This window comes from Acanthochromis polyacanthus, chromosome 1 (genome assembly GCF_021347895.1).
Source record: "Acanthochromis polyacanthus isolate Apoly-LR-REF ecotype Palm Island chromosome 1, KAUST_Apoly_ChrSc, whole genome shotgun sequence".
In the NCBI taxonomy this organism is placed as follows: Eukaryota; Metazoa; Chordata; class Actinopteri; family Pomacentridae; genus Acanthochromis; species Acanthochromis polyacanthus.
In genome coordinates, this window is record NC_067113.1 from 44,193,952 (window position 1) to 44,217,469 (window position 23,518).

At 40.2% G+C, this 23,518-nt stretch overlaps 2 long non-coding RNA genes across 2 annotated transcripts in view; both read right to left on the reverse strand.

Annotated features, from left to right (window-relative positions):
• Positions 1-1,043: 1,043 nt before the first annotated feature.
• Positions 1,044-3,781, reverse strand: LOC127536800 (uncharacterized). Its single transcript, XR_007945989.1, has 3 exons — positions 3,511-3,781; positions 2,215-2,764; positions 1,044-1,471 (listed from the first exon to the last, which is right to left on the reverse strand). It is a non-coding gene; the product is annotated as an uncharacterized LOC127536800 (long non-coding RNA).
• A 1,286-nt stretch (positions 3,782-5,067) lies between these two features.
• LOC127536495 (uncharacterized) overlaps positions 5,068-23,518 on the reverse strand; it is a 44,673-nt gene continuing 26,222 nt past the window's right edge. Inside the window, exon 2 of the long non-coding RNA XR_007945484.1 lies at positions 5,068-9,224. This is a non-coding gene — a long non-coding RNA (uncharacterized LOC127536495). The remainder of the gene's footprint in view (positions 9,225-23,518) is intronic.

The following is a 23,518-nucleotide window of genomic DNA, read 5'->3' on the forward strand; positions in this document are numbered from 1 at the left end:
GCCGAGTGTCAAAAAACATTTAGAAACCAGCATCAACAAAACACTCAAGAACAAAGATTTGAACATCATTAAAGGGAAATCCAACTTTTGCATGACAATGTCTAATTAAAGGACATTTATTTACAATGTAAATGTGTGATATTCATCCTCTGGAGCTTCTCTTCACATCGTCTTCTGCCTGGACAGGTTTGGTCGGTAGCATGAGCAACAAACATCTGAAAAACTGCACTTGAACATCAACCAATGACACTGAAGTTTAATCTCTACATAAATGAGACTGAGTCTGGATGTGCTGCTCTGTCATTAACTCCTAAGTTTAGGGAAAGTTCAAACAAAAGAGGACAGTTCAGATAAGACTTGACAATGAGCTTATTTTGAACAAACATCTCAGACTTTCTGAGCTTCAGCACCTCTAGCAAGATATTTGAACAACAAGCAACGCAAGATATCCAAAAGTTGGAGAGAGTTAGCTTTAGCTGAGCCAAAGAACATGTGGGACGATAAACTAGCAAACATTTCAGACTTTTCTCTGTGAATTCTGAGAAATAATTTCCTATTTAATGACAGAGCTACACATCTGAACTCAGTCTCATTAAAACAGACTCTAGTTCAGTGTCATCCATCCATATTAAAGTGCAGTTACCCAAAATGTTTGTTGCATGAGCTCCAACAAAACCTGTCCAGGTAGAAGACCACTTTGACAAACAGGAAATGGAAGATTCCAAGCAGATTTATAGAAGGGGGAACCGGACTGTACTAAGTGTGGTCGAGTATGGAGGGGTGTTTTGTGGGTTTTTAAGGCTGATAACGATTATTAGTGAGACATTTGGAGGAGATATTCATTTGCAGTGAATGAAAGTATTTAAAATCTTAGAGTTAAACTTAGAAGAACACAAACTCCAACAGAAAATTTTGTTGATACGATTTTGTTTTGTTTACAGATGTTAAGTTAAAGGAGTTTTATTTGTGACGTAAAACCAATCAAATCACTCCAGAAGATAGAGTGACCACAGCTAGATAAAGGTTCAGAGCCAAAGTACCGCCATTTTTAAATGGATTTATTACTGTAAATCAGTAAAAACTAAAATACTGATAATCAGTAAATCAGTCAGCCCACAGTTACTACAATTCTACAGAGTATGTCTCTTTCCTTTGACTTGTTATTTATACAATATACTATACATATTTTATACTATACTACGTTTGTTTCCTCCTCTGTTGTTTTCTGGATTGTACTCAGCTCCATGCCTTCGCCCACCCGGCCTCCGTTGACTCGTCCCGCCTGCCATCTCTGGAGCTGAAGCTGGATTGGATCAGACCAAAGTACCGTCCAGTCACGATGCCAGCTGCCTCTCAAAGGCTCCTTCATCTGGCTGCACTTATTCTGAGGGGAAGCTGAGTTTCAGCAGAACTTTGGAGATGTGTTCCAGTGGTTGGTGGATGTGTGGGGAGACAGAGAGGAACCTTTGAACTGTTCAGAAAGGAAAACAGGGAACCCATTGGTAGTTTTAGTTTAGGGTGCTACTGCGGTGTGTTTTTGGGTTTTAAGAGGTGAACAGGAAGAGTTTTTTTTTGTATTGACGATCTTTTACTTTGTTCCTGGTTGGAATGCCCATCAATGTCAACGTGAAGTTCACTTTTAGTTCTGTTAGTTTATTTTTATTTTACTAACACCCATTTGCCTTTAACCCCTGCATACACTTTTTAAATTGACATATTACCATGATGTTTTTTTTGTTTTTGTTTTTTTGTTGTTTTTTAGCAACATATTATAAGAATTTGAACAGTTTTAAAAATTACTATACTTTTACTTGTGCAATGAACTATTATTCTTTGGCATTTCTTAGACCACGTATTATACTCTGATGTTTTCTTGAATAACACACTGTTTTGACAATATACTGCACTGACATTTTTTGAACCACATATCATACATGACAATTTTAGGCAACATCCTATCATTTTACGCTTTTTGAACCACATAATAATCTATGTTGTTTTTTTTGCTGACATGCTATACTATGAAATACAGGCCATACTATGTCATTCTTGAAAAGTATACTATACTTTGACATTTCCTGAACTACATCCTACACTATGGCGTTATACACAGAGTGTTTTGGTTACATGTTGATTTATAATCTAGATTTTTTTTCTGTTTTGTTTTTAGATGGGATTACCACAGACCTGACCGTGAACACCATTGACACCCACCTGAGGGAGACACTGCCTAAGATCTCCAGGCTGCTTGGTCCTGGTCTTTCTGGTCCTGCTCCAGAACGCCTTCATCAACTACGTCTTCTTTTGAAGAGGCCCTCAGATGCTGTAATCTCTGACCTTAAGGAGGAACTGCTACTTTCACTCTGTAACGAGACGGAGGTTATTTTAAAGACCCAGCTCCTGGCTGCTTTGAGTGAAAATTTAACATCGATAAAAACGGAACTGCAGACAGTTAAATCTGAATTGTCAGTCAGAATTTGAAACATCATATCCGACTCGGGTGTCCTAAAGCACGCTGTGGGTAAAACAGAAACTTCACTCTCCACATCACCGACGACATCGTCACACTCCAAAGCAGAGCACCCGTCTGCTGAACAGAGAATAATAAACTGCTGAAACAGTTGGTCTGTCCTTCTGTAAGTGAAAGCTAAACAGGAAGTGGTTCATTGAGGATGTCGTCCATTCAGTCTCCTTCTTCACAACCAGATGAGGTTTTCCTTCTGTTGGCTTCCCTCAGAACATCCTCACAGTGAACAAGAGACACCTGAGATGAAGAGATGTCACAGTATCAGCATCAGCAGCAGAGGTTCATTTTAAAGTATCCCTGGAAAGATTTCCTCTGTCATATATATTTTCCAAGCACTGAAAGACAGAAAGGCCTGTAGTCACTTTAGCTTTAGAGGAGAGGATTTTATTATCCAGCTTATCTGTGCTGTAATTCAAATGTAATAACTGTAGTGTTTATCATTACTTTGGACATATTCTGGGAGGTTATTTTTCCAGTCCACACTGCAGGAATATGTACTACAACATGTGAATCAGTCATTAAACAATGTAACCAGTTAGAGAGTAGATTTACTGTTTTCTCCAGTTTAACTTCAGAGACTCAGCAGATATTCAGGACTACTGACAACACAGAACCTTAACCTTACTGTTTTAATCACATTTTCTAAATGTTACAATAATGTGAACCTGCGTCTCCATGAACAGTTTTATTAACTAAAGGCACCACATTACAGTAACACAACACACTTCAGCTGTTTACATGAAACTCCACATCGTTAGCTTCATGTTACGTTAGCTTTCATCAGGCTACGACTGAGCAGCTAGCTCGGTTAGCATTGCTAAGATTAAAACTAATATTTACCGGATGCTAACTCTCTTCTCTGGTCAACACACACTAAAATAAACTCCACCAACATCTGGAGTGCATGGCACACATTATATCTGACACTAAAGCTGCATATGAAGTGCATTAAAAGCGGCACCGATAAGAAAATAAACACTTACCGACCAATCAGAGTCCTTTCAGTGTCTGCTGGTAGAATCAGCCGAAGGTAGAAAACTGGTTAAAACAAGCCGACAGGAAGAAAAACTGTCTGTGGAAAAGGTTCTGCTGCTCCACCGATAAATAAACCAACAGTTATTATATCAGAATTAATCCAAACGAGGATAACAGAGTCTCTGCTACCTCCTCCGTAGACTGTTGATCTTTATATACAGTCTATGGCTCCTCCATGGGACCTGTCAAATATTCCAGACCGGACTGTCAATCAAGTAGCCCCGCCCCCCGGCTTCGCAAAACTTTAACGCTCTAAGAAAAAAAAAAACTCAATATTGATTTATTTAAAGATCGGCCAACTGATCTCTCATTTTGACTATGAAAACTAACGAAAAAAAAATACAGTCTATGCACAGTACTCTGTTTGGCTCCACACTTGCTGATGACCACTTCCGGTCTCAGAAAATGAAAAAACGGACCTTTTTTTCGTTTTTGACTCTTACTGATTTTATTTTCTTGTTATTGTAAATATAAAATGAAAATCAAAGCATTTTTAAAATTTCATGAGCACATTGTGTTATACTGTGAATGACAAACTTGCAGACAACAGTGCAATAATTATTCTTTCTTCATGAGGATTAGATAACAGTAATTTGCTTGATATTTGATATTGCAAAAAAGGACATTGTGATGTTGTAAAGAATTGTGTTGTATATTAGCCTTTTAACTGATGTTCTCATATTCGTGAAATTTAAGTTGTGATGGAACTGTTTCCTTGCAGAGGAAAAAGAGATGATAGTGTTATGAGAAAATGCAGCACCTTTTATTTTATTTTTTTAATTTTTAAAAATCTAATATTTTTATTTCTTCTTTCATTTCATTTTTAAGGTTTGGATATCCTTGAACCACTCCGGCTTCCTCCCACAGTCCAAAAACATGCTGAGGTTAATTGATAACTCTAAATTGCCCGTAGGTGTGAATGTGAGAGTGATTGTTTGTCTGTATATGTAGCCCTGTGACAGACTGGCCACCTGTCCAGGGTGTACCCTGCCTTCGCCCAAGTCAGCGGGAATAGGCTCCAGCACCCCCCGCGACCCTAGTGAGGATAAAGCGGTGTATAGAGAATGGATAGATGGATGGATATCCTTGAACATTTATTTGAACAGAATGTAGATTCTGATATTGTTGTAAATAATAATGTTGGAGATATGCACTCATGTTGGAATAAATCCTCATTGTGAAGCAACCCTTACTTGCACTGAATTGGAAATATTTTAGAAAAACACACTGAATTACAAGACAAGTCTAGAATTACATGATTTTAATAGTAATAAGTCATGATCTAAAGTGGGTCGCTCTGAGGCATGAAAGTCCAGGGCTGAAAATGAGTCCCACTCCGGCCTTGCTGACAGCTATGCAGAAGAAAACATTGCTTTTACAGTTATAATCCCTCCTAAAAATAAAACAGGAGCAGCCTGTCAGGATTTTTATCTTCCATAACTCTGACTCAGCTTCCTCCACCAAGAGACAAATCATGTCTCCCACAAGAACAAGAGCTAGAGCACTTAATATTGTAATTTTTTATTTAACACACAGTCATCACACCATTACAGCCGACTCCTCAGGTCAGAATCACATGAAGTCACAACTGATGAACAACTAAAGCTCAATGTTCTTGAAACGCTGAGTGAGTTTAATGAAAACTCTGGGTTTTAATGTTTTGGAGAAAGAGCGAGAGAGGTAACTTTATACGTTACCATGGCAACTGACTGCAAAACTAATCTGCTGGCAGGTTTTCTCCAACAAACTTTTTCTCTGACCCCCCGCCTCCTGCTGAGCGTTAAGGAGCTGTATGGCACTCCGTTTCATTCCTTCATTCACAGAGTCGATATCAAAGTATGTATCAGAAGGACTTCATTTGCAGACATTGCTGTCTTTAGGAACACCTAAATAGATATTAGATTGTAACTTATCAGTTGCCTTTGTGAGGATGGAGACAGCAATCTTTCCAAGTCGTAGAACCATCCTCTGCTCAGAATGAAATCTATAGATTGTCCTTGATAACACTGTGACTCTGTAGACATGAAGGCAGCTGTCAGGTTGTCAGCTAAAACATTTACAGTAACACTATCTGTATGAAGCAAATAAGACACTGATTAAAACATGGAATCATGTTGGAGAATAGGTAAATATTTCTGAGTGGAATTCAAGTTTCAAGACTATCTTTATTGTCCCACCAGAGATATTTGTTTTGCATAAAGTAATACAAAGGGACAACAATAAATAACAACTAATGTAGAACAAATACAGATGTGACAAGGTAGAGCAAAGATGCAGCCACAGTGCTAATATCCATTGAGCAACTCAATAGCAGTAGGGATAAAAGAGACTTGGAGTCTTTTAGTCCTCAAATCAGTTGTCTTGAAATGACGGTCAGAGGGCAACAGCTTAAAGGTCGTGTATTGTGTCCATTTCCAGCAAATAAAAGTCTCACATGGCTCCAGAATGTTTCATCTCAAAATACTGTCAAGTTGGTTCATTTATCAGTTCTGGTTTTACCACCATACTAAACAGGCTGTTTCAGTCTCTAGCTTAAAATCCAACTGACCACGCCCCCTTCAGGAAAAAGACTCTCTCTGTGTCTGTGATTGGCATTACAGACCACAGCAGTTGACAAGAAAATGAGTAAAACCCAGGACTTTTTTTTAGTTGTCACTGTCTTTCTGAGTGATTATTTGACCTGAAAATGTTACCAAATTCATAGCACAGTCGTTTTTAACTCAATGATAAATTTGTCACACAAATCCTCAACATTACGGCAATAAACTCGCTATTTTCGCAGTACTGAAGTGTGGTAGGCCTGCACAGTGGCTTGGTGGTGAGCAGCTAGAAGATCCCTGGTTCACGTCCTGGCCTTCTCAGGATCTTTCTGCATGGACGCGTGAGTTTTCTCCAAGTACTCCAGCTTCCTTAGTCCAAAAACATGCTGAAGTTTACTGGTAATTCTAAATTGTCAGTAGGTGTGAAGGTGAGTGTTTGTCTGTATATGTAGCCCTGTGATAGACTGGTGACCTGTCCAGGGTGTCCCCTACCTTCGTCCTAAGTCCGCTGGGATAGACTAAGGGGCTTAATGAGGATTAAGCAGTGTGTAGATAACGGATGGACGATGAACTGTGGTAGATATGTGCATAGAGAGCAGGAGAGAAGTAAACATCAGTCAATATGAAAACACAGCAACTCTGCCAGTTTGTGCTTACTGCTGGTCTTATAGTTTCTAACATTTCTGTTTGTCCTTCAGCATAAGAACAGAGTTCTGACTTGTGGGCATTCGATTAAAGCTAATGGTAACACTAGCCACATTAGTTGCACAATGCAGTAAGACTAAGAACCTTTCCCATAGTTGTGTGGACATGCTATTAAATATAAAAGTACTCCCATGGCTCTTTAGTTCCTCCAATGCTGGGAGTGCATGAAGACTCTTGTGTTTGCTCTTGCAGCCAACAGCAGAACATTCAGTGTTTTGCTTGTCACCAAGTCCTTTTAGAGTTAGTAGAAGCGACTCTAGAAAGTACATAAACCTGGAGAACTGTGGGGCAGCTGCTCTTTCTAAATGACTCACCTAGAAACACTGAGCAGTTTGTAAAGCTGGGTGGTAATTTTGTTGATGGTGGGTTGAAGAAATGGCAATAATAATATTCTCACATTGTACATTTTATACCTACTAGTTGTGGAATTATACAGAGCACAATAAAATGACATTTTCACCATATGGTATGATTAAGCTCCCTATAGAGTGGATTGTCAGAATCTTCCTGTTACAAATGACCAAGAGCTTCTCCAGACACCTTTCACAGACGTTACTGACCATTCTAACAAAATTTCCAAATATGCTCTTATTTGACAATTTAAGTTTCCAAGCCAGGCACTCATACAAAAGGTTAAAACAAACTGAATGACACTTGTGTTAAGGACAACCGTCGTATTGACAAAAACATTAAAAACTTAATTTTCCTCTGGAAAAAAGTTTTTGCCCGACCTCTTTAAGGGTCGCACCGACATTGGATACGCAGTTTGTTATCAAGAACAGTAGCCATATATATACAATTGTTCAGTGTCAACACCTTTTTGGCAGCAGGTTAGGTGGTTACTTTTGAAATCGATGATCATGTCTTTAGTTTTTGACACATTTTGATGGGAAAAAAGACTCATGAGACCGAGCCACAAAGTCATCCACCGCCGGCCCAGGGTGACTGTGGTGCAGCTGAAGCACCTTTAACATTCTGAAACTGGACTGGATGTAGTTTAAAAATGCCTAGGCTGAATACAAATATAGTCATTAAATGCTATTAAGCCAGAATTTGAAATAGACAACAACAAATCTACTTGCAGTTTGAACCCAGAGACCTTTTTTTCAGCTGAAAATGACCAAAATTATTATTACTGGGTGACACAACAACCTGTTTGATCCATTTTTTCCTCTTCTGTCAGCTGCATTTAATCACTGTCAGATTACAGATTAAAAAAAAAAAATGAAAACGTAGAAACTGAATGTCATCTGCAGCCAACTAATTCCAGCTTTTTAGAAGTTGGGTAAACAGTAAATATGAGAACAACTTATTGACTCCTTCTTTCCACTTCTGTTTTTAAACTAAATATCAAGGTCAGCAATGATATGCATTCATATTTGTAACATTGTTGCATTATAAAGGAGGCTTTGCTCTTAAGTTACCCGTTGTCATGGCAAATTTCAGTACTGGAGCCCATTTGATAATGACTTGAAAATAAAACAAATATCTAGGAGTGAACATACTAAAATGAACTACATGTGATCAGCTTTTCTGGAATGAAAAAGTCATTAAGTCAGACAAAGTTAGACTTTGTTTAACCTGCTTTCTTAAACTGTGTTTTCTGTTTATTTATTGTCTTTCTATCACTCCGACATTTTATTTAATATTTGTCATAGCAGCAACAAAAGAGAAAAATACAAGGTGTCCATAAAGCCTCTTTAAAGTTTTAAGAATTTATTACAAAGGCAGTTATAAGATATCTTACCCAGATTTGTTTTGGTGTAATCAGTGATTGTCAGAGTTTTTTCTACCTCATTTAATACACCTCTATATGGGCACCATTAGTTGCACAAAGCACATCAAGACGGTACTCGATTTCCTGCCATGTTTGCTGTAGCACAGCCTCATCAGTGGTGGCAGTGGCATCAGAAATCTCTTGCTTCAAGTCAGTAATGTCCCGTATCTTTGTTTGATACATGATATCTTTAACATAACCCCATAGAGAGAAGTCCATCCATTATCCTCACTAGGGTCGCAGGGGGTGCTGGAGTCTATCTCAGCTGACTCGGGCGAAGGCAGGGGACACCCTGGACAGGTCGCCAGTCTGTCGCAGGGCTACATATACAGACAGACAATCACACTCACACCTACGGGCAACTTAGAGTAACCAATTAACCTCAGCATATTTCTGGACAGGGAGAACATGCAAACTCCATGCAAAAAGATCCCAGGCCGGGATTTGAACCGGGGATCTTCTTGCTGCAAGGCGAAAGTGCTGACCAGTACTCCACTGTGCAGCTTGAGAGAAGTCCAAGGGAGTGAGATCTGGTGAACGTGGTGGTTAAGGAATTGGTCCATCCTTCCAATCCACCGGTCTGAGGAGCAGCCATTTTTTAGGGCTTCATTTAACAGTACCTCTTTCACCAACAGGACACCTGAAATACACAAGTTCAATGTGATTACAAACTTTAATAAACACTGATTACAATAAAACAAATCTGGTTAAGATGTCTTATCAGCTGCCTTTGTCATAAATTCTTACAATTGTAAAGAGACTCTATGGACACTCTGTACATTTTTTATTATTTTTTTTGCAGGTGAAAGTACCCCAAGTTTTTTTTTAAATTTTATGTCAGTAAATCTCAAACATCATGTAAAGACTGTCTGTATGTGTCCACACTGCGTGCTTTAAACACATTTACATAATTCCGCCCCCCGTGAGTCGTTGTAATGCTTTTAAAACCTACATCGCCTAATATCCATGTGCGTGTGTGCATATGAGCAGACACAGTAAGCAGATTTCACTGTAGCTTTCTGGCCTGAGGGGCAGTTCTCTAAAAGGGCAGTTATAGTGATCTGCATCACAATTCAGACCCAGACGCATACAGGCACATTCACATGCATAATGAATGTCGAACGCACACACAAATTGAGCACCAATGCTTACGCCTTGTCAGTATAATGCCTGAAATGCCCTCATCCACCCACCCACAACCACTCATGTATCCGTTATTCCAGCTAGAAATTACAGTCTTTAACATATTTAGACCCACACACATCCATAAATAGATCTACGCCTTACATACAGTTAAAAAGAAACAATATATAAGAAGTGAAGCAAAAGCATACTGTTTTCAGCTGTAGGCTGAATGTTGCACGTATATCATTATAATTTAATGCACTTCACACGTTCCACAGTTCAATCAGAATTTGTGTTTCTAAGTCTGAAAAATGTCACTGAATAGTTTTAATAGGAGCCATTTCTTCAGGGTCTGTAGGTTATCCAACAGGTTTTTAGTTTTTTTTCCACGAGTTTTGTTTAATCCTGCGAGCACAATAAACATAATTCATTCACCTCCATTTCGCAGAGGTGGAAGCAGAAATCTTACAGGCAGATATTACAGCCAAAACCTATCTGCACAGAGAGACACCACAGGAGGAACGTTACATGTATTCTTGTGTGTTTTTGTGTATGCGCCGTTTCCACTAAGCAACTAAATACACGGCAGCTGGTTTGATTTATGAAACAGCCCTTCTAAATTGTCATGTGAGGCAGGATTAGGCTGGAAGAGCGAGCGGGTGTCAATGAGCCAGGTGATTCAGCAGATCATAGCGCCCGGGGTCTCGGCCTTGGATCATTTTGCAATGCCATAATTTGCAGGTTGTTTTGGAGTAAAGGCACACACACACACAAAGGTCTGACAAAAGGAAGGTCTTAGTTTTGGTGGTTGAGATGATTGTTCCACTACCTTTGACAGTGGATGCAGTGGGAACGTCAAGGGTCAGGTAGACGAGAACCCAAAAAGCAGACACCACAGGAGGCAGACTGGAGTTCAAAACAAGAGTTTATTAAACAAACAAAAAGCTTGACTTACAGGTCCAAGCGAGTGGCGCAGCAGACCAGAGCCCAGGCAGGGTGGCTGAACGGGAGTCAGCACAAACAACGAACCGGCAGGGACTGATAGAGCAAATGCTCTGATGAGCAGCGCAGCCAGAGGTGCAGCACAGAGGGGGGAGGAGCCGAGAGACAACAGGGGACAGAAGAGAGAGCAAGGGAGAGATGGCAGAATGAGAGAGAGAGAGAGGAGAAAAGATAAGGAAGCAAAAAGGATGGAGAAAAGAAGGGAGAGTGAGAGGAGAAGGGAGGAAAGAAGAGGACAGGCAGGGGACCACGGCTAGACTATGACAGGAAAATCCTACTTTATACTTTGATCTGAATGTACCTCCAATAGTTTCTCGAAAAGAAGACACAAGCAACAACCAAATTCTTTTAACTTTCAAATCATTTGAACACTGTAAACGACTTTATCTTCTATGTTTCAAAACCTAATATTAGTCATTTCTTTCAACTTTTAAATGGTTTCAGCACCATGAACTAAATCCTATTATGTTAAAAGGCAAAAAGAAGGTAAAGGCAAAAAATAAAAAAGCTGGTATATGAGGTGAAGGGATGACGTTGCCTTCAGGTCAGACGGTACGCCATCCATCCTCCACTGATTCCAACCAGCACAACTCGTTCTCTGTTTAGTAGACTGTGAGTTTTGATAATGCATAGCAGGAGTGAGCAGCCATTTCTGTAAAGTAACCTTTTTACTGCAGGTTTTCTACTTGTAACACTTGTGTGACTTGTGAAAATGTCGCAAATGAGCAATGGAGAAAATACTTTGTGTATTTTGTCAAATTTGGGTGAACCGGCCCTTTAAAAATGGGATTCTGGAGACACTATTGCCTTTTTAAAACTGCCACTTGCGGCTGAAATTACTTCAGATGAGCTGAAAATGTTTCCAGACAGCGAGAGCTCACCAAGCCACTGATAATGCATTGAAGAGCATCAAAAATGCATTGGTCTCAGTAGGAAAAATCAACCAGATCTCAATGCCACTAAAGCACAATCTCGCAGCGGCCCCAGCTCTCTGCAGAACCCTGGTAATACCTTAGCTTTGAAGAGCCATAAATGTGAGCTGTATCACAAATCACACAGATCCCATAGTCTGCCTGTTATTTAGTTATTTATGCCTCGTGGAGGAATGGCTCTTGGTTCCTTCCGAGCGGCACTTATTAGTGTCACATATGGAAGATTTCTCCCCTCAGGTTGTCATGCCAATGTGGAAGCGCAGTATGAGTTTTTAAATATGTTTGACTGGAAGGGAAACAGAGTGTGTGAAGGAATGTGCACGTGAGAATTTGTGTGTGTGTTCGAGTGTATTGGTTCGTGCATATTTCTGTCGCGAGCATCGGTGCTTATTACGCGATTATTCCAGTCATGCCCCTGTGATTTACCCCTGCGAGCGCGTCCTCGTGTCCAGAAGTGTACAGTATGTGCGGATTCACATACAGTGTGCTTGATGTGTGATGCGTGTCTGCTCGCATGTGCCAGAACGTCTGTGCAGATTCCAGGGAATCTCTGCAGAGTGAGACAGGGAAATGGAGGGTTAAGCAGGAGAGGATGCCCAGACATGAAAGCCCGCCGTAATGGAGATAATAGGCTCTGGATCGATGAGCGGAGGCCAGTAAATTAATGGGCCCTCCTTGACACAAAGTCCATTTGTTAGTTTTGAAGCGTTGTGACAGTTAATTACTGAGGGTTGGCTTCAGTAGACCACTCCACTTAGGCCGCCTCGGAGAAGAAAAACACTTCCTGGTGTGCTGGAAGACGGAGGACAGCTTCAGCTGCTGTTGTCGCAGGAGGGACTTTCTACCAGTGTGTAGGTTGTGTTTTTTCATGCTTGTGTGGTCATTCTATAGGTGTATCCAGGCAACCGGACTCTCAGTAATTTCTAAACTACTAATGTGGCAGATGAAAGACTTTGGAAGAAATTGCAACACTGAGAACACTTGGATTCATTTAGAAGATTTTCCCATATTTTTACTCCGCCAAGGAGGTGGAGCCTCGGCAGAATTATGTGACACTCAGCGTTGGTTTGTCTGTCTGTTTGTCTGTTAGCAACATTATTCAAAAACGGACTAAGAGATTTGGATGAAATTTTCAGGGAAGGTCAAAAATGACACAAGAACCGCAGACGAGACACAATGGCGAAGCAGGCCGGGGCTGCCGACGTGCGCCTGAGACGGGCGGCTGCAGGAATGCAGCGGGGCTGCAGAAGCCGAAGCAGGGCTGAAGGGGGAAAGTTTGTGAAACCAGCCGGGTAGGACAGAGCAGGCGGGGGGTCCGGCGTTGTAGCTGACCAGAGCGCAGTGGGTGGGTGGCGGAGAACCAGCAGAAGCAATGACCCAGCGCAGACTGGTGGGGCGAGTCAGGCTTTAACTGCCACTGATTGCTGATCAGCTCCAGCTGGAGCAAATGCTCTGATGAGCAGCAGCCAGAGGTGCAGCACAGAGGGGGGCGGAGCCGAGAGACAGCAGGGGGCAAGAGAGAGAGCAAGGGAGAGACGGCAGAATGAGAGAGAGAGAGAGAGAGAGAGAGAGAGAGGGGGGGGGAGAAAAGATAAGGAAGCAAGAAGTAAGGAGAAAAGGAGAGAGAGAGAAGAGAGGAAAGAAGAAGACAGGCAGGGGACCATGGCCTGACTGTGACAAATTGTAACCATAATTGTTAGGAGATGAAGTTAATCTGCAACTTTGTCTTTACCTTTAAGACAGTTGGTCTTTCTAATACACAGTTGTAACCTTGTTGATAGAGAAATCCTGTTAAAATGCTCCATTTACTCCAGTTAGCCAGAATGTATGAATTTCCACTTAGATCTACAATTTTAAAAAAAATAAATCCAAAAGCTTTGTTGAACTCACAGACAAAGGTTTGCTTTAAAAAACAAATGAGTTCTTCATAGGCAGGATTAAGAATGATCTCCATCTTTCTGTCAGACTTAGAATACATTAAGAAAAGAATTGTTGTTGTACTGTAAGTTAACTTACGGGACTGATACATCTTAAATCATGATCTTTCTTTTGTTCAGAAATGATGAACAGTAAGTTAATTATACTTCGGCGTCTCTGTCTCAACTGAAAATTACATATTTAGTTGAGTACATTTGTCACTACTGATGGATTAGACACAATATTAGATATCTATAAAGTTAAAAGTTAATCATCTATTTAGCTGCCAGCCACACTGATGGAGGTTATGTCATTTATCTGCACCATCTTCACTGTGGTTGATTTAACTGTGTTCTGTTTTCTATAAAACAGAAACTGTACTTTTACATTTTGTGTACTATACGATGCAAGAAGTATGGGAAGTTATTTAAATAATTCTTATTACTGTCAATCCAAATGTCAGAGTGTTAAAGCTGCTCGACATCCATGTGTGCTCCTATAAGACAATAAAATCCAACTAGTCTTAAATGATGCATTCATCTCCACTCCCCTTTCTCTTAAAACAATCACAGAGTAGTAATTTGTATTCTGGTTGAGAAACAGTTCCCCAAGAATTCCAATTAGTTTCAATTTTTTCATTGTGACTAAAGGCACAGAAAAAGGTTATCTCTGCCTTGGCATTCAGACCCCGTTTGTTTGTGTGTGGAGGGAGATTGGAGTAGTTACACTGTGACTTTCTGAACTTGGTTTCTCTGACTGGAGTTTCACAGTTGAGTCTGCACCAATAAAAGAAGAGAAATAAGTTTTTATTTCGATCTAAGATAATCGGCTAAGTTGGAGATCGAGGGCAATGAAGGATGACTTTGTTTAAAACTCTGTTTTAAAGTCCCCATGAAGTCAAATTCAGTGTTTTTTAGACATACTAAGAGGCATGATTTCTCTAGAAAGAAGAAAATATGTTGATAACCCTTCCTACACTCAAGGAGTATATTAATTTGGCGTCCAATGAACTCCATTTGCTCATCACATTGTCGCTTTCTCATATAAATTCTGTCCATTGCTGACTATGGAGCAGGGCCTGTTAACTAGCTAGCAGCCATGTGTTGCTGCTGCGTTTTTGGTTGTGTGAATTTCTGCAGTCTTTTCCCCTTTTGGGACTTTGGAAGTGGGGTTCTATGAGGTACTTACATTTAGTGAGTGTGTCTTTTTCTAAGCGCTGTGCTGCTGCGGACGGGGACAGCAGAATGGGCACAAAACTACTCTGTGATCTTGCACTCAGATTCTTTTCAAGCCCACCACACTCCATCGAGAAAAACAGCAATTTTGCGTTGCACAACACAGGAGTTGCCGCTCTGCTGTGTCAGTTGGTTAGTTTGTTTGTCCTAATGTGTAACCTTGACATGTTATTGCTTAACTTCAGATTATTATCACCGCCTATAAAAAAATAAACTCTCTGTGAGGTCATCTATAGGTTTCTTGAGGAGCATTTTTGAAGTCTAGAGTGGTGGCTCGGCAGTATCTGAGTCCACTTCATTCCTGGATAATCCAAAAAAAGGCACAGTAAAGCGCATGAATCGAGCAGAGACAGGCCATGCAAACTTTTCTAGGCCACTGACCAACACATCAGAATCAAACCATCACTAACGCAGAACTTTAAAACTTGATACTATTCTTTTTTAAAAATATTCTCTTTATTGAAAATCACACTGCAAATACGACATCGGCATTCACATCAATGAAATTACTACCGCAGGGTGATTCATTTTTCAATTAAAACAATATACCTGTGGAACATACAGGAAAACACGGAACCTGAGGTGTTCATTCACTTTACTCAAAAAAGAAAAAGGGGGGGGGGGGGGTACTTTCCAAATATCAGTAAATTACATGTGAAAAAAAAGAAAAACTAAAACATACAATAAATAAATAAAAGGTAATAGGACAAAATCATGTAAAGGAGGGGCGCAATGAAGAGATGTATGTTTTCCATAGTTCCCAATTATCTTCAAATCTAGCTTTCTGTCGCCTTAAAGAAAAAGTAATTCTGTCCATTACATATATTTGTAAGTGATATCGTACAAGTGCTCTATGGATGGACTGCCTGGTCTGAGCCATTTCCTAGTAATTGCTTTCCTCGCTGCCACACTCAGTATCCCAAAAAGGTATTTAGTTTTCATATTAGTCAGTGATGAGTCTGAAATTCCAAAAAGAAGTTCATCCCAGCCAGAAAACATTTTTCACCCAAATATAGCTCTTAATTCTGTACAGATTTTTGCCAAAAATATGGTTATGACAGGACAAGCCCAAAACAGGTGAAAGTGATTGGCTTCTTTTGAGCCACATTTCCTCCAGCAATCAGAAGAGCCTGACTGATGAGATTTCTGAACTGGTGTAATAAAATATCTGCAAAGGCTCTTCCAAGCAAAAGTCCTTCCAGTTTATTTTAGGAATGTGGAAAAAGGTCTGCAACACACCCTCATTCAGGAGTGCAGGGAAGTCATTATGATGTGTGATGCAGACAGGAGCTGGCAAGCTGGCCTCCTCATCAATTGAAAGGTCTTACATCTGTGGCATGATGAGATCCCATTCGCGGCAGCAATAGGACTCCACCTCTGTCGGCATTATTTCGCACTTGAAACAAGTACACCACCATTTATCAGTCACCCGGTGTCTCACGGCTCCAGCTGTGGCTCCAACTTCAACTTGTTCCACTTCTCTGTTCACCCTCTCTCTCTCTCTGCCCGTTCTAACTCCATCTGGTGAATTTCGGCTTCAGTATATTCGGGTTCATGAAGATATCCGCTTGGCTGAATGCTGAAGTCAATATATTCATCGTCGCTGCCGTAGTCAGACATGTTGTTGTTAACTTTACGAGCAGTAAACAAAGTGAAACCTGCGCGGCTGCCAGCTGGAGGCAGCGCGGAGTGATATGAAGGGAGAGAAAATAGTGCCAAGCGTTTACGAGGTCTGACTTTTTCGTGGACAACGGTTTTGTAATGCAAATATATCACTCTTTCGAACACATATTGGTTTGAGAAGAAAACGCTTTATTTTCGTGACACCAGCAAACTTGCCGGACTACCTTTGTCTGGACCAAAACCGGACCGGATCTCTGCTCACTGGACGCTGTCGGCAGTAAGTCTGTGTGAATGAACAACACTGCTGACGGGGATGCCATACAGATTCATGTCAAAAATCCTGAACTATCCCTTTAAAGATGTTTTTGTTAGTGGAATGAGGTGACTGAAGAAAGTGATGTAGCAACTTGCTGACAGCAACACTGTAAAAAATACACTGAGTACCTTGTATAACCCAATTTCAAATAATCAAAACTAACACCTTATCCTTTGTTTAAGAAGAAAGGGGCTGGATTTCACACATTTTGAAGAACGGAAGATAGAGTTACATCTAAGCCATTTAAGGCTGAAAATAAAACCTAAATGTGTAACCTGGATGCACAGAGATGAGTTTCTAGGTATTTCATTAATGCAAGACTTTAAGGAATTTGCTACAAATTAAGATCTTAGTATATTAGATATATATTTTCTCCTTCTGGGTAGCTTACTCTGAAAGCACCTTTAAAAGTTTTTCTTCAAGATATCAAATTCTAGCCCTGGTTAAAGCCAAATTCTTTCATCAAGGCCATGCTAACAAGGTTATTGAGTTTCTGTGGTGAATTTTATTTCTTTGCCTCACATCACTCTGCCAGTACGCATGACACTTTAAGAAGAAAAAATATGATATCTTATTACAGTAAAACTCTCCAAATGTCAAACTAAAGTGAAAGACTGACTGAACTCGTGTCAGAGTGATCTTGGCAAATAGATGCTGTTACAGCCTCCTGCTCTGTACTCACTGAGGATGAAAAAATCCCTGTGGAATGGAAAAAAAAAGGGAAGCAACCTGCTGGTAAAGCCTACAGAAACTGTTTCAGTGTAACAAGACGGTAACATGTGGCATTGCTGCTCCAAACAAACAGCGTTACTTGTGTTTTTGGTTCTCAGCTTTTTCAGATATTTGTGTTTCCTTCCCTGTTTGAATGGTTGCAGCAGTCATTTTATTTAGTCATGGAGAGACTCAAAACTTTCACACTCTCACTGTTCACTCTCAATAAATACACTCTATATTGTAGGATGTTTTACTCATAAGAAAATAAATCACTCTGTAAATCACTGTCTCCATTAACACTGAGAGGGAAAAAACCCCAAAACTAACTTAATATTCATGTGTGCAAATACCTCCATTATCCTTCTGTACATCTCTGTTCATTTAAGTTTCTTAAAAGAAATAGATCGTCTTTTTACGTGCGCAGTTCCATTACCTTACCGTAATGAAGAGATGAAACTGAAGCAGACCCAATTAAAAAATAATACACACATTAATTACATGTTAAAATCTGTTCCCTTTCCAAGACAGTCACAATTAAAATGTGTTTTTTGGTTTTGTTTTTAGATATATAAAATTCATGAAAGACCTGAAAGAATCAGATGAAAAATTCAGAAGTCAGTCGACTCAGAAAATACACTGGCACCTATTTTGGCGATTGATTAATTAAGAAAAAAACAAAATACATTGACAGATTTAAATCTGGAAAAAATGAACTAATCCACACCATTTACAGAGAGATGAAGTTGCTGTTTCTTCTGTTTTGACACGCTTCTTTGATGTCCTCTTATTGGTGTGCACATGTAGGAGGAAAAACAAAAGACAAACCAAATATGAACATCCCTGGATCCGATGTACGCAAACAATTCCACCACACAGAGTAAATGGGAGCACCTAAAGGGAAAGAGATTTGTATCCATCCCCGAGCTTGAAGGAAATCCAACAAAATTCTATTTATTTTCTATTTATCGCCTATAATAACAGACAACAGCCGATGTTTTGCCCGAAGCCATGAATGTGTGTGACTGAGAGATATTTACAGTGAGAAGGGGGAAGAAAAAGAGAGATCAAAATGTTTCTCTAACTACACAGTTTGAGCGGAAGCAAGAGAAAAATCTGAAGAGGGGAAGCTGAAGAGGGAGGAAATGAAAGAGATGCAAAGAGAAGAAGGAGAGAGAGTGAGAGAGATGCTGACAGAATTAAGGAGGGGAACTCCACTCATTATTCAGCAGGCCCTTCAGATCTCAAACACTGTCAAGCCTCCTCTGTGTTGAAAGAGGATATAACAGGAGAAAATACATTTGGGAAAAAGATCATCCCTGAATGCATTAGAAGAACCAGCCTGACCTCTTGCCAGTCAATTAAATGTCACTTCACTCCGCACTGACAGCGCTGTAGAAGTGACAAAACTTATGCTGATGACACAATCCTGTCGTATGTGGAGGAAACTTATAAATAATGGGTCAGTTTTCATATTCGCCCTTTTGGATCGGTAGTAACAGTCTGAAGTGCAAAAACCTGCTGAGGAGGTGTGTTTTCAATTCACTGGTGTAAATTTAAACAAATGATCCGTGTCCGATTATTTTCCCGCGCTACACTGTGAGTTTATTTCCATCAGGATGCCGCTTTTACCTCCTGACTCGGCACTAATACGTTTATAATGTCATTTATTCCATCATTGTGTTTTTAAACAGTAATGTGCTCCTGTTTGCTGACATTAATCTGCTGACTGGGACACTTTTTTTTTGCAATAATTGACATTTTTGCTTCACTTTTTTTCCTTACCACTATGCATTGTTATGCCATTTTACCTACCGGGGGACATTAAAGACCTACTCTCCCTCGTTCAAAGTGGCACATAATGCCCAAGCTTAGGAAATTGATTTGCCTGTTCTTGCCATCACTAGCAGCTGCAGCAGCATCCAGGGATGATTGTGTGAATTCTGCCCCCGTTGAATGTCAGGAAGCTCTTTGAGAATGCAGGCCTGCTGCTTGTTACTACCCTAAATATCTTGCTTGTGTATTCAATTCAGAATATTTGGCTTCAGGGTTGAAGGTAACGATTTACCAACTTCCTGGTTATCAGCAGCACATCGACCTCCTTTCTTCTTCCCGAGCTCTGCTTTCTCTCTGGCCGCTTATCACAGAACAACACCTGCAGTCCTGATGTTTGCAAACCACTGGATGAGACTAATGGCAAGCTCACTCCTACGTCTGGCGTATCTGCTGGACTATATGGGCAAAATGTGTGGCAGCCTTGGGAATACTCCCCATTTTAAAAAGCTTTTAAGTATGATTTAGAGTGTGAGGAGGCCTTTGATATACAGCTGGGTGAAGAAACGATATGGACAGTTCACTAAGTAGGATTATGTTCAATTTGTCATTTATTATTACAGGATAGCATTGCTTTTAAACCGACAATTCAGCAAGAAAGGATGTTTTACCTTGCTGATATGTTTCAACTTAACAAATACAAACATTATGGCTACACCCTACAGCCTTATTAATTATGGAGATCAACCTGACTAATGGTCATCATTTGCCGTTTGCTTTGTGTTGGAAGACTGTGAGGCACTGGCAGCTATAAAACATGAAAACACCTTCAGTAGCAGTTAAATCAATTCTTGACTGGGGACTAATTTCACTTACATGATCCTGGTGTTGACATGGAACAGTTTGGTCCCTGCTGTGTCCTAAATCTGGATCCACCTCGGTACATTTACAAACTCCCAAATCTCATAAACAAACCGGCTGCTGTAGCCTCTGCCAGGGCTGTTTTCTGCCCTCAGATGAGTCCAGAAACTACTTTTATAGGACCGTTTAAGGTAAAATAATAAGTTAATGTCCGAGGCGCTGCAGCTCCAGTCTGTGAGTGGAACGCTAGCGGGGAGCACCAGGGCTGTCAACACCAGGGAACACTTCCAGCCTAAACTGCATGAGGGCTGTGGAGCAGCAACTCTCCACTGACTGTACAGCAGTGAGTGATTTTACAAGGAGCAGCAGCGTGTGCAGGAGCAGCAGCACCATGGAGAGCTCCTCTCCTCAGAGTGCAAACACTTGCCTGCTGATCCATGGGCTGTCTCAGGACACTGACTCTCAAACAGCAGCAGGCAAACTTTTTTTCTACAGCGTCCCCGGCTTCCAGCGTTTCATACTTAGACACTGAATTATTATCCCGAGACAGGCGATGCACCAGGACAGTTTAGCAGAGCAAAAATGCTTTCTTTCACTGTTAAACACTGACCACCTGCTCTGGAATCTTGAAGCTATTGCGTGTCTAATAACTGCTGCAGGAACAGGAGAGCTTCACTCATTCAATCGAACCAACAACCTCTATCTTATGAGTATGCTTGTAGGCTGATATGATGCAACAGACACCACAGAAATACAAACTGGAAATAAACATACATACAGCGCAAAATGCAGTACTCCGCCAAGGCTGTCCATTCCCCCATGTGGAATTAAAAGAAACGCAGCATTTTTTCTTTTTTTCTTTAGAAATGCAGCATTTGTTTATCAGCTATTGATGATCAGAAATCACGGAAACATAGAATGTGACCATTTAATATAGATGTACCTACAAACAAAATGCCCTTGCACTGAGCACAGGCGTGTGTCATGCATGTGTACGTTATTTACGGATACACAATTGCATGACCTAAATATATAGCGGGCAGTGGGAATTGATGGGGCTCAGAAACACCGCCACAATTTAACCAACTGTTGCTTGTATCATTTCTGACGGTTAAGGCCGCAGCAGTGGATTTGTAGTAGGATCTTAATCATGTGATCGTCAGCAGGCAGCAGACGTAGTGTTCATTTGTTGTCATGGTTACAGTGACGCCGTGCCGCTATCTCGCAATGACACAGAAATCTTTAACAAATCCATAGATCCAAACTCTAAGCGGCATCACTGACAAAATCTAATCACTTGATCCTTGTGTCATTTCTGACCTTCCCTGAAAATTTCATCCAAATCCGTTAGTCCATTGTTGAGTACTGTTGCGCACAGATGGAATAACAGACGGACATACAAAATATACACCGATTGTCACATAACTCTGCCATGTTCCTTGGCAAAGTACTGATTGCAGACAAAGACTAAAGGGAATATTTCTTCAGTTGTATAATTTTAAGAAGAGCCATATTATAAAACTGCATATTTTACATGTGACAGGGATACAATTCAAAGCTGCATTTATTTATTTCACATCTAATTCACATTAGTATTGACATTTATATTGGAAATGCACGACTTACATTGGTATACTAAATATGAAAAAAAAAAACACTGAAACTGAAAAATCAAAGTGATTAAGCTGCTCCCTTTAGCCTGCTCTCCTGTAGTGACTCATTTATCCATCTGCCTCTGTCTTTCCATTGATTAATGGCTCTTCTCTTATGGCACTTAGGCAGATTTTTTTCTCCTGACTTGATCCTTGCTCGTGTTGTATCTGCTCTCAGATGTACGTTGCTTTGGATAAAAGCTAAATGAAACAGTTGAATTGTAGAATCAATCTTACCTCATTATTTCCTCATAAACCTACAAATAAAGGCAAATTTGCATGTGATGGGGGGAAAAAAAACACATCGTACGTAATTCTTGCTTAATTGTCAGCAATTTATTCTCTGTGGTTTCTTTGGACCTGCAGGAGATAGACTCATGAGTGACCTTTACAGAGTTCACACATGCTTAGAGGTCAAAACTTACAAAGGACCACCTAATTATTCCAACAGAGGAACAAGCTGACATTGATTGCAGACTCCCTGCAAATTCAGTCTTAATTGGTAATTTCCCCGACAGGCAGGATCCTCCTCCTCTTTTATTTCACTTTTATCTGTTGGCAAAGTGCTTAGTTTTTCCAGAGTGGAGCTAATCAGAATGACGACAGACAGAGAATTGATTTTAGTTATGGCTTAGAATCTTTAAAATTTCAATACATCATCTTATATTCCCAAACTCATCCGATTCTGTTGAAATCAGTCGTTTTTTCAGCTCATGTTTGACAGACAGTTGGATGAGCATTTTTATAGAGAAAGTCCATCCATAACTCAGAGGAATTGACAGAAAAGCTGTGCCTTTAATGTCAATGTAGGCTTTTGTTTTTGTATTTCCTGAGACTTCACACACACACATTCATGTACACGCACACTCTTAGCCATTTGTTAAAGTGATTCATGAATACCAGTATTGGGAACTGATGACTCGTAGCAGTCCCGATGTCATCCGAGGATCCTCTTTTTCCTTATTCACAGCTTCACACACGCAAACACACACACACACACACCACCACCATCCATTCATATCCACCTTCATGTTATCCATTTTCATTTGTAGAATTTATATCCTGGCCCACAGCTCGTGTCCTCCTCCTTTAAATCCATACGTTGATTCACAGCTGATGCAACTCAGTATAGCTGTTGTTTTTTTTTTCTTCCTCCAGTGATTGGTGGTTTACAGTTTTATTACTGGGGTTTAACGTATCTTTCTGGGGGGTGAGTTGGCTTACTACTGGATCTATTGTAAATCCTGGCTATGATTGGCAGAAGATCACGACAGCTAAGTCAGACTATAGAGGTAAGACCGAGCTGCTGGACACAGTTTGGATGTCAGCACCTTGTGGAGACGGTAATAGTTATTACAGAGCCATTGAGAACATTTAGTTTTTCTCTAAAAGCAGATTTATGAGTGCTATGTTGTAATTTAACGGAGTAGTTTGACATTTTTTATGCTTGTTTTTTTTACTACACAAGCTACAATGTGGAGATGGAGCTTAGCATGAAAAATGTAAGCAGGAGGAAAAAGCTAGCTTAGCATTTTCCATTTTCTCTCCAAAATGCATCCAACAGCATTTCTCAGCCCCCTTATTAACACCTTATATCTTGTGTATCAAATCTTTGCACAAATTACAATGTAAAAATGAAGTTGTGGTTTTGCAGTGAATTAATTCCAATAATTTCTCGTGAAACTGCAGTTAAGTGCAAAATTGCCTCGTTTCCACATAGATCTGTTTTTGTAACCAAATCAAACAAAACTCTACTTTTATTTATATTAGAGCTTCCATAATCTTCG